We start from the raw sequence: 12,484 nt of genomic DNA on the forward strand, positions 1-12,484 counted from the left end.
GAAGGCACTTACTCATTGATGAGTAAATGCCTTCTGTGAATACCAAAATGGTAGTAAGTTTAGGATTTTGTTTTATGTTAGTTCTGTGAATCGGGCCCTATGGTTTCACTGTGCATAACATAACAGGTGTATTTGTAATGTGCACGATTACCCGTAGGTGTCCTGGCGCTGAATAACAGAATAACAGATGTTTATTGTTACCCAACTCAATGGTACTCATTTTATCGACTGAGTGGACCTGCCGGGATTTAAACCTGTGACCATGAGGTCAAACACAGGCCCCTGCAGTGGCTGCTTTAGTCCACTGAGCCACCAGACCCAGCATCGCTAAACTTAGACAGTCAGCGTTGCTCCTTTCTACCTTTGAAGTCAGATGCTCCTCTGCCTCCCTTGAAGCCCTGTACTTGTTTTATTTCTGTCCATAGAGTCAGTCTCTCAAGCATGCATGTTTCTTCTCTGCCTGATTGGAGCCTTCATTTGATTCTGTCTTAGAGGTTTCATTGGCTGACACCTCGGCGTAAACTTCCTCGACTCCCCTTCTGAGATCTTAGCTTAGCATTAGGTTGCTTCCCTTCAGGGGAACCGGATCTTTCATGATTTACTTACAATATTCCTTAAATTACTTGGCTTTGTATTTGCTATTCTGACATGCTTGGATTATATTTACTTATGCTCTAATTAGGTGAATATTGATTTACGAATAATTGACTGTTTTGAGTTTGTAACTTTCCTAACTTGCCAATAAGCCTCTATGGGTTGCAAATCTGCTACCCTCTGCAATTCTTGTGGGGAAAATGTGCTTCACTGTTGTTGATATGCCACAGAACTATTGAAACCTTAATGTGATACAAAGATCCATCCACTCGAGTACAGCTGGGACTCACAAATTGCACCAAGGCGTTGCACGATGCAAACCCTGCCCTAGTGCTCCATCAATGGTACTCGATAAGAACAGTCTTTTGTGTAGTTTGGCTGCATAAGTAGCATTTATAAAAACAATGTGTTAGAATAGAGAACTCTAATGACAGCGAGTGATGATTTAGAATTCAGAGTATGGTGTAGGATCCTAATTGTTTATCAGCAGTGGGTGCTGCCTAGGTGCTATTCAATAAATGTATTAAACCGAAAAAAGAACCAAAGTACTGAAGGAAGTGACCCAAGTAGGGTCACTGGGGTCACTCGAGACTACCTCTCAGCCTTCCACACAAATGAAGAGTTGGTGTTATGTTTACTGTATCTTTAAGGGTCTCCTGGTTGATTACATCATTAATAGAATGATGACATTACAATTGCTGAGATTTCAGTTTGCTGTTGCTGTTGCTTGTTGATGGTTGTATCAATAAAGCTTCTTCTACAACTTATCAGTTTATGAGCTTTTATCACTGGCGACGAGGGTCAAGGCTTGATTGGGGACAAGTATCTACAACCATCAATTCCCCTACCATTGGAATTTCGTTTTGGACTTGGGATTTATTCCCATTTTCGTTTTTTGAGTATTGGATTACATTGGACACAGGATACTCAATTTGGACTTGGTTTCAATCAATTTGGATTGCTATTTTTCAGACATTTCCTTGGATTTATCTTTGTTTTACCTTCTTGGATTAGATTGGATTCTTGGATTGCAAAGACTGTGTATATAAATTTGGCTGACTGTTCCTTCTATCGTTTATTTTGGACTGCATTGAAAATCACACTGTCTTTGTTCCACTTCGGAGAGTATTGCTGAACCTCTTTTGGACATCGCGCTCAACAAAGAACGGACAAAATCGTCGAAAACAGGTATCGTTTTCGCCTGCTCGCCGCTTACCGTTACACTTTGTTTTGCTTTGAAACCCTGGTGAAGCATCGCGTGTGCCATCGCGTGTGTGTTGGACCTTCGCGTGCACCATTACGCGAGTGTTACAGCGCCTGAGTGCTCGTTCTCCTGCTCGCTCTCCTGCTGTATTGTGGAACGTTGACCTCGCGTGCAGCGTCATTACGTTGCCACGCACACTACGTCATAACAGCGGCCATCTTTATTGACATTGATTACCATAGTAACGCCGAGGCGCACGGCAGCGCATTTTACTTAACTTTTAAACGCTGATACACACAGCAGTGTATCCTTCGAAATCACAATAACATTAATGCGCAACAACGGATTTTATTCAAATTAACAACGCTGATACACACAGCAGTGTATTATTTCTACAACGTCGATGTGCACGACAGCACATTGAAATGCCGTAGCGCACGGCTGTGCATCGGTAAATCTTCGTTTGCACAACTTATTTTTAAGGTTTGAACTACTTATTCTACGCTGATGTGCACAGCTACACATTGCTTAATTCCGATTTAGCAATTCTAACATTAGTATTTTATGTTTTGTGCACAGTTTTACTTTGCAAAATTGAGTAATTTATAGATATTTACCACAACTTGTTAGTTTTCTTGTTATCATTGCATTTTAAAACTCAATTTTAAAATGTTCTCGTTATTTTAGTGTTTACTTACTCCTTGCTTCATTATGGCCACTACATCTAGCATGTCACAACCACCACCTTTTCTTTCAGAGGAAGGTGAACCCATTCTTCCTTGGAAGAGATGGAGGAACTTGTTTGACTCTTATTTAGTTGCAATTAGAGGAGAGAAGTTTTCGGCTTTTAGAAAACAAGCCATTTTACTACATAATTTGGGTGTTGAAGGTAGACACACTTATGATAGTATGGACAGTATACCTGTTGGTGGGGCTGATGGTGAACCTGCAGATGTTTTTGAGATGTCAATGACTATGTTAGAACAATATTTTGGTCCAAGAATCAATGTAGTGTTGGAACGACATAGGTTCTCTACTCGTGTCCAAGGTTCTCGTGAACGTGTTGGGACATATGTTGCTGCTTTGAAGACCCTTTCTCGTACCTGTGATTTTGGAGATTTAGCCGAATCTCTTGTCAGAGATCAACTTGTTCGATGCACGAACAGTTCTAGGATTCAAGAGAAGTTATTGTCTAAGAATCCCACTTTGAAAGAAGCTGTAGATATTGTAGAGGGCATGGAGAACACCTCTACATGGGTCAAGGAAATAAGAAAAAATAAAGAAGATGAAAGTCATACTATTAGTGATAATAAAAAGAAAGTTTCTGACTCTGTACACATGTTAGAAGAAGAGGAATTTGCTGGTGAGTGTCATGAAGAAATTGCCAAAGTCAGTGTTGGTTCTAAAAACAAAACGTTTCAAAAGACTTCAGTGCCTCAGAAAAGTTCCTTTGATAATCGTCCTTCTTCTTCTAAAGAATCTGCTTTGTCTAAGGAACATGACTTTCGTCAACAACGTCCTTTTAGTAACCAGAAAATACGTTGTTTTAGGTGTGGAAGTTTTTCCCACACTTCTAATTTTCCTAATTGTTTTGCAAAAGACAGTATTTGTAATAACTGTGGGATCAAAGGACATTATGCACGTGTGTGTAGGTCTGGTAAGAAGAGAGACACCAATGAGTCTAATTCTGACATTGTACGTACAGTAGTGGTTTCTAATGTTAGAGATTAAATGGTTGACACAGAACATATTTTTATGCCATTCTGTGATATAAGAATTGACAAATTTGAATTTAAACTCATGGCAGACTCAGGGTCTCCTTTTACCTTAATTGGAAACAAGATTTGGGATGAAGTTGTAGGTTTAGAAAATGTTCAACTTTCACCTGCTGACATTTCTCCGCTAAGTTATAATAAGTCCAAAATAGAAATTTTGGGATACACTGTAGCCAACATCTCTTTCAGAAATAAGAGTATTAATGGCAAGGTTTATGTTGCTGTCAGAGGTGACAATCTTCTTGGATGGCGACATCAGCATGATTTAGGTATTATTCTTAATCCTGGGGCTGAAGATCCCAAGAACCAATTCATGCTGATGAAAGACTTTCTTTCTAGTTTTCTTCCCTCTCAGGTAGATTTTGTGAGTGGGTCTGATAAATATTTTACTGATTATCCTAACGTTTTTTCTGACACCTTGGGGTGTTTGAAGGGATTTGAACACAAGATAATTCTTAAGAAGTCTGCCAAGCCATGTGTACACAAAGTCAGAAAAGTACCTAACATGATGCTGGAGCCACTGAAGGATGAAAATGAGAGAATGTTGAATCTGAATCCTCTGAATGGCTAAGTTCAGTAGTTTTGGCACCCAAGGATGGTGGGAAATCGATCAGAATGTGTGTGGATTTGCGTGGTTTGAACGAATGGATCTGGGTGGATCGACAACCATTGCCCAACATAGCGGAGAGCATTAGTATTTTGAAAGGAGCAAAGATATTCAGTGTACTTGATCTTTCCTCAGCCTACCACCAAATCGTGTTACATAAAGATTCTAGACATCTGACATCTTTTGTCACACCTTTAGGTGCTTATCAATTTCTAAGAATGCCATTTGGTCTAGCTTCGGCTGCTGCGTGTTTTCAAAGAGTAATGAAAATGGTTCCTGGCAGTCTTTCCAATGTAATGTTTTTTCAAGACGATATCTTGGTTCATGGGGTGGATGAGAGTGAGCATGACAAAGTATTGAGATCAGTTTTAAATAAGTTAAATGTTAGTGGACTTACCGTCAAGAGAGAAAAATGTCGTATAGGCTTAGAGTCGGTCACGTATTTGGGACATGTTATCTCTGGGAGCGGGATTCAGCCCAAATTAGAATTGGCGGAGAGTATTATGAATGCACCAACACCCGTGGATAAAGATCAAGTCAAGTCATTCTTAGGAATGGCGGAATTTTATTCCAAGTTTGTTAAGGGTTTTGCCAGTCTTGTTGAGCCCATAAGATCTCTTTTAAAGAAGGGTGTACATTTTTTGTGGTCTGTTGATTGTGAGGAAGCTTTCGAATTGGTAAAAAAGGAAATTGGTAGAATGCCTACTCTGGGTCATTTTGACTCCAAACTTAAGACTATTTTGACAACTGATGCCAGTCTTAAAGGTCTGGGTGCTGTACTTTCCCAAGTTGTGAATGGAGAAGAAGTTGTTGTGGCTTTCGCTTCAAGAGCCTTAAGGGAAGCTGAGTTTAATTATTCGTGTATTGAAAGAGAGGCGTTGGCAGTATTTTGGTCTGCACTTCACTTTAAATTTTACTTGTGGGGGATACCGTTCATTGTTAAATCTGATCATCGTCCTTTGGTTCAAATTTTCTCTTGTAATCAGAGTGATCATATGACATCTAGATTAAAAAGATGGAGTGAAGGTTTGCAGGAGTATAACTTCAAGGTGCAGTATATTCCAGGACAGAATAATAAGCCTGCTGATTGTTTATCACGTCTTCCCATTCAAAGAAATTGTGTTGCTGATGATGTCACTACATGTATAAATTGGGTATTGGAGTCTAGCATATCCAAGGAGGAATGGTTACAGTGTGTCGAAAATGACGTCATTTTTCGGTTGTTAAAGAATGTCATCAAAAATGGGTGGCCAAATTATGATACTCTTGAGTGTGATTTGAAGCCTTATTGGACAGTGAAAGATAATTTGTCCTTTTTCGAGGATAATTTAATGAGAGGTGACAGAATCGTGCCCCCAAGTGGTCTAAGAGAAAGAGTTATTAATCTTGCTCACGAAGGACATTTAGGTAGAAATCTCACGAAGGCTCGGGTTAGAGAAAGATACTGGTGGCCTAGTATGGATCGGATGGTGGAATCTGTAGTCAAAGATTGCCATTTATGTGCTGTCAATGACAAATCACGCACCACTAGTCAAGCTCCACTTTCACCCGTTGAGGTTCCTACTTCTGTCTGGACCAAGTTGGGGTTGGATATTGCAGGTCCGTTTGAGCTTATGCCTTTTCATGAGAGATTTGTTGTGTTGTTGGTAGATTACACTTCTAAATGGGTGCTTTCCAAATGCATGAGTGTTGTTAATTCTAGAACTGTGATTGAATTTTTGAAAGAAGTGTTTGTGTCTGAAGGTGTGCCTAAGTTTTTGCTCACTGACAATGGGGTACAATTCACCTCCAATGAGATGAGTTGTTTTTAGGTCTCGGCTAGCCGCGCGAAGCGCGTCTCCGCCAAGCCCCTTTTGTCGGCATGTGCGCTTCCCAGGAGACAGTCCTGGCCGCGCGCATCGCCTTGGAGGCGATTTGAAAGTGTCACGCGCACGCGAACGAGCGCTGCGGCCAGGCGCTGTCTCCTGGGAAGCGCAAAACACCATACACGCATGCGCATACACACACCGACACACACACACAGACACAAGCGCCCACGCACGAACATACATACATACATAGGACCCCCCCCACACACATACACACAGGCGCGCGCACACACGAGTGCACCCCGCCACCGCACGCATACACACAGGCACGCGCACACACAAGTGCGCACCCTCCCCCCCGTCGCCCAACTCCACGGCTCTCACTTCATTAACGGACCAACCTTTCTCTAAATCCCTCCTGTTTGCTCACTCAGTCCATGCAGCTGCCGACGTACGAATACTTTTAGAACCAACCCTGGAGCGCGATTGCAATTGGCGGGTGGTGTACAGATACGCCCATTTAGTGTTGCTATGCCCCCAATTGGCTAATTTTACTGTCGCTCACACGTTGATCCTGTTGGGCTAGAGGGCGGGCACTTCCGCTCTGGCGTTGCGGAGCACCCGCGCCTTGAGCGACGATATCTCAGGGGGAGTCTGGGAGTGGAGCTATTGGGGCGGAGAATGCTCGGTACGGGGCGACCGGGGAGGGGAGAAACGGGCCTCGGCTCTTCAAGATGAAGGAGTAGATTATTACACACAGGCCGAGAAAGGCAACTGTGGAGAGTGAACACACCACTTAACAGGAAAGGCAGTCAAGATTCATACGAGGGGAACGCAGGATTCAGTGGCGAGGAGACCGCGGCGAATATGTTGCATTATATGCTGCTGAATATGTTGGCATTGTTTGAAGCACTGCTTTTGGGTGGCATGCATGCTGCATTCAAGTTCGCCTCTCACTTTGGCCTGTGCTCTAAATCTGTGTTTCTTTGACTTTGTGTTTCTTTGCAAGTCATTGCATGCTTTGAAGTGAAAACTCTTCTGAGATGACCTATATCACTTGAAGTTTACACATGGCACGTAAACCTTTGAAGTGTGATTATTAAATGTAACATCTTGCCCCTGAATTACTGGCCTGATGCTAAAGATTCTTAAAGTTTGTGGAGCCTGTGCAGCTGACGCAAAGTCTCAATTTGCAATGCACCCAAGTGACTTGAGATTTGCAATTGCCATTACAAATTGCACTGCACACATTGCAGTCCCTTACAAGCCTCTAGGGAAAAAGGACGGTCAAGGGACGTTCTTTGCAATTTGCGACTTTCATAGTGAGGAGGGGGCCCATTTGTCCTGTTAGCGCTGCTTAACACAGCGCCAAGAAATCCTACAAGTGGGGAAGAAGATGTGGCCTAATGGCCAGGGCTGCCCACTTCAGAGCTGGGGAAACAGGTTCGAGTTTTGGCGACGGCTCAACATCCTGTGATTCATCTAAAGCGCAGCATGCCACCACTGCTACAAAAATAAATACACATTTTTTTGGCCTACAATTTATAGACTTTTGTTGCAATTGGTGTTGCAATATTAAGCAATGCCAATAGCTCAAACTTAATTAACCCGAGACCTATTGCATTGTAAATGCTTGTTTGAGTAGTTTGGGGATCATTCATCAGAAAACAGCTCTTTACTCTCCTCAAGCGAATGGTCTCACAGAAAGGATGAATAGAGTGGTAAAGAGTTGTGCGCAGAGGGCTTTGGAGTCCAAAGTCTCTTTCACCAGTGTCTTGAGGGAGACATGGTGGGCACATCGCACGACTCCTAATGCTGTCATGCAGAGATCTCCTTTTGAAGCTTTGAGGGGGAGATTAGCTTGCTCTAAACTCAATCCTACTTGGCTTCCAGAGAAAGTTAGTGGTGACAGTGTTGAAAAGGTAGTGAGAAGGAGAGAAGCTTTGACAAATTATCAGCAGAAATATAAACAACGTTATGATGCTAAGATGTTTGTCACACCTAGGAAATGGAATGTAGGTGACAGTGTTCTAGTGAAAAAAATCGAAATTTGGTCACAAGGGTGTTTCGAACTTCACTGGTCCATTCACCATTATTTCCATTAGGAAAAGTGTTGTTACTTTGGATAATGGTTGCACTTGGAATATGTCTAATTTAGCCAAGTGCAATGATATCAAGCATCACTTCAATAGTGGTTCCAGATTCCCCAGTAATCCTAGTTCTGCTCCTTCTACTAGTGCTGCTTCTTCTACTAGTTACCAAAGAGTTACTCCTAGGAGGTCTTTACAACTTCCTAGGAAATTCAATGATTATGTAATGTGTTAGTTTATTTTATTGCTTATATTCTTATATTCTTTTCTTTATTGATGCTCTACACTGTTTTTCAAGCCTTGTTTTATTTCTTTTATTGTGTATAGGGGATGTGTTATGTTTACTGTATCTTTAAGAGTCTCCTGGTTGATTACATCATTAATAGAATGATGACATTCCAATTGCTGAGATTTCAGTTTGCTGTTGCTGTTGCTTGTTGATGGTTGTATCAATAAAGCTCCTTCTACAACGTATCAGTTTATGAGCTTTTATCAGTTGGTTAGACAGTAGAGAACACAAACCAAGTACATTTTATTCAAGTACACTCGATTGGAGTCCGGTCTGACCAGCCTCCTTGGATTGCTGCAGAGGGACTGACCTTAGCAAGCATGGCGACACATAATGTACAATTCAGAACCAATAAAGACACGCCCTGACTGGAAATTTCCAGTTGGTGACTGGTGAACAAAGGAGATACAGAAGGATGGGTTTCGATCCTGAGACCGGGCACATGCTATCTCAGCGTCAAGGTCACTTGGCCTGCACCCGCCACTCTAAGGGTGGGAGCAGGCATATCTAATGTGAAAGGTATGTACTGACACGAACAGTGTATTTATTAGCACAGCGAAACTCAACTTTGTAGAAACAAAAGCTATCGCAGCTGCATCCAGCTGGGGCAGAGAGAGTGACAGAAGTTAGATTCGATCATGGCGGCTAAATATAAAATGGTGCCTCCAATGCTAACCTAAGACATACACTGCGTGGAAAACTCAGCTAAAACATTTTTATTCCAACAGCACCTACGCTTCAATGAGTGAATTTAACCACTAAACTGCATGCTTACGTCACCTCTTCCTGGAGTGGGATTTGGTTTTTGAGTGCGATAATTTCACCATCTTGGAGGTGTGAAGATCACTTCATTAGGCTCTGGTGCAGGGTAAGTTTATAATTGAGAGAAGCTCTCTCTTTCTGTGGTTGCAGACACACTGTGTAAGTCACTGGTTCTCTAGCAGAATCTTCCTGCCTCTTAGATGTGCAGACACACAGCCTTAGTCACTACGGCTGTTAGCGGTGGCTGTTATTATTGCTTAGTGTTGAGGCACTATGGCTGTTAGTGGCGGCTGTTATTATTGCTTAGTGGTGAGGCGAGAGGAGAAAACAATCAACACTAAAAACATAATTCTCATTATTAAAATTACACTTAACTGCCGCTCCGACAGCCGCCGCGTTTCTTCTCTCCTCGAATCCTGGACTCTGGCTGCACACTGCGCAGGCTCCCAGATGCCAATCCCAGCGCTTCTCTCATGCTTGGAATACTATGCATGTGTTCCCAGCTATCCCCAGCACGAGAGAAGCACTGGGATTGGTCTGAGCGAATTTGTGTGCCGCTCAGACAGTGCCTGGGAGCCTATAGTGTTTCTCCAACTCGGCTGTGCAACACAGCAGGGTTGGAGATACATAAGTGAGCATGTCTAGTTGGCCGGCCTAAATCGGCTGGTCAAACAGACATGTGCACTTAACAGTGCCCACCACTCCTCCCCCATCATGCCTATCACACAGAATTGCCATGCCCGGCCCCGCTGAAGACTTGCATCGTCAGCTGCCAGACAGGGAACAATAAAATAATAAAATGCTTTTATTATTATTTTATTTTTCCACTTTTAGCGGTGGGGTGGTGCTCCCCCTGGCAGCTCGGGGTAGGTTGCAAGCGAGATAACTTCCTGTTTTAGAGATTGCTGAAACACTGCATACATCACTAGTTCTGGGGGTCACATGATAGTGACAGAGAAGTTTCCTGCCTCTCATATGTGCAGACACACTGTGTTAGTCACTTGTGCTTAGGTTCTTTTGTAAGGGAGAAAAGCTCCCAGCCACTATATTTACAGACACATTGCATAAAGCTCTGGTGCGCTGAATGGTTTATTAGTGAGTGAAGCCCCCTGCCTCTAAGATGCACAGGCACAATGTTTGTTAGTGAGAGAAGCCCCTTGGTTGCTTCTACGGATGCAGACCCCTGTTCAGGCTCTGGTGCGGTGAATGGTTTGTTAGTGAGAGTAGGTCCTTGCTTCAAAGAATGCAGACACACTGGTTTAGGCTCTGGGGTGGTGGATGTTTTGTTAGTGAGAGAAGGCTCTTGCTTCTAAGGATGCAGACACACTGCTTCAGGCACTGAGGCTGTCGATGGCTTGTTTGTGAGTGAAGGTCCTTCCTTCTAAGGGTGCAGACACACTGCTTCAGGCACTGAGGCTGTGGATGGCTTGTTTGTGGGTGAAGGTCCTTCCTTCTAAGGGTGCAGACACACTGCTTCATGCACTGAGGCAGTGGATGGCTTGTTAGTGAGAGAAGGTCCTTCCTTCTAAGGGTGCAGACACACTGCTTCAGGCACCGAGGCAGTGGATGGCTTGTTAGTGAGAGAAGGTCCTTCCTTCTAAGGGTTCAGACACACTGCTTCAGGCACTGAGGCAGTGGATGGCTTGTTTGTGGGTGAAAGTCCTTCCTTCTAAGGGTGCAGGCACACTGCTTCAGGCACTGAGGCTGTGGATGGCTTGTTAGTGGGAGAAGGTCCTTCCTTCTAAGGGTGCAGGCACACTGCTTCAGGCACTGAGGCAGTGGATGGCTTGTTAGTGAGAGAAGGTCCATCCTTCTAAGGATGCAGACCCCCTGTTCAGGCTCTGGTGCGGTGAATGGTTTGTTAGTGAGAGAAGGTCCTTGCTTCAAAGAATGCAGACACACTGGTTTAGGCTCTGGGGTGGTGGATGTTTTGTTAGTGAGAGAAGGCTCTTGCTTCTAAGGATGCAGACACACTGCTTCAGGCACTGAGGCTATCGATGGCTTGTTTGTGAGTGAAGGTCCTTCCTTCTAAGGGTGCAGACAAACTGCTTCAGGCACTGAGGCAGTGGATGGCTTGTTAGTGAGAGAAGGTCCTTCCTTCTAAGGGTGCAGACACACTGCTTCAGGCACTGAGGGAGTGGATGGCTTGTTAGTGAGAGAAGGTCCTTCCTTCTAAGGGTTCAGACACACTGCTTCAGGCACCGAGGCAGTGGATGGCTTGTTTGTGGGTGAGGGTCCTTCCTTCTGAGGGTGCAGGCACACTGCTTCAGGCCCTGAGGCAGTGGATGGCTTGTTAGTGAGAGAAGGTCCTTCCTTCTAAGGGTGCAGACACACTGCTTCAGGCACTGAGGCAGTGGATGGCTTGTTTGTGTGTGAAGGTCCTTCCTTCTAAGGGTGCAGGCACACTGCTTCAGGCACTGAGGCAGTGGATGGCTTGTTAGTGAGAGAAGGTCCTTCCTTCTAAGGGTGCAGGCACACTGCTTCAGGCACTGAGGCAGTGGATGGCTTGTTAGTGAGAGAAGGTCCTTGCTTCAAAGAATGCAGACACACTGCTTCAGGCTCTGGGTTGGTGAAAGGTTTGTTTGTGAGTGAATGTCATTCCTTCTAAGGGTGCAGGCATACTGCTTCAGGCACTGAGGCAGTGGATGGCTTGTTTGTGGGTGAAGGTCCTTCCTTCTAAGGGTGCAGGCACACTGCTTCAGGCACTGAGGCAGAGGATGGCTTGTTTGTGGGTGAAGGTCCTTCCTTTTAAGGGTGCAGGCACACTGCTTCAGGCACTGAGGCTGTGGATGGCTTGTTTGTGGGTGAAGGTCCTTCCTTCTAAGGGTGCAGGCACACTGCGTCAGGCACTGAGGCAGTAGATGGCTTGTTTGTGAGTGAAGGTCCTCCTTCTAAGGGTGCAGACACACTGCTTCAGGCACTGAGGCAGTGGATGGCTTGTTTGTGGGTGAAGGTCCTTCCTTCTAAGGGTGCAGGCACACTGCTTCAGGCACTGAGGCATTAGATGGCTTGTTTGTGAGTGAAGGTCCTTCCTTCTAAGGGTGCAGACACACTGCTTCAGGCACTGAGGCAGTGGATGGCTTGTTAGTGAGAGAAGGTCCTTCCTTCTAAGGGTTCAGACTCACTGCTTCAGGCACTGAGGCAGTGGATGGCTTGTTTGTGGGTGAAGGTCCTTCCTTCTAAGGGTGCAGGCACACTGCTTCAGGCACTGAGGCAGTGGATGGCTTGTTTGTGGGTGAGGGTCCTTCCTTCTGAGGGTGCAGGCACACTGCTTCAGGCCCTGAGGCAGTGGATGGCTTGTTAGTGAGAGAAGGTCCTTCCTTCTAAGGGTGCAGACACACTGCTTCAGGCACTG

The sequence above is a fragment of the Lissotriton helveticus genome, chromosome 1_1, assembly GCF_964261635.1.
Source record: "Lissotriton helveticus chromosome 1_1, aLisHel1.1, whole genome shotgun sequence".
Lineage (NCBI taxonomy): Eukaryota > Metazoa > Chordata > Amphibia > Caudata > Salamandridae > Lissotriton > Lissotriton helveticus.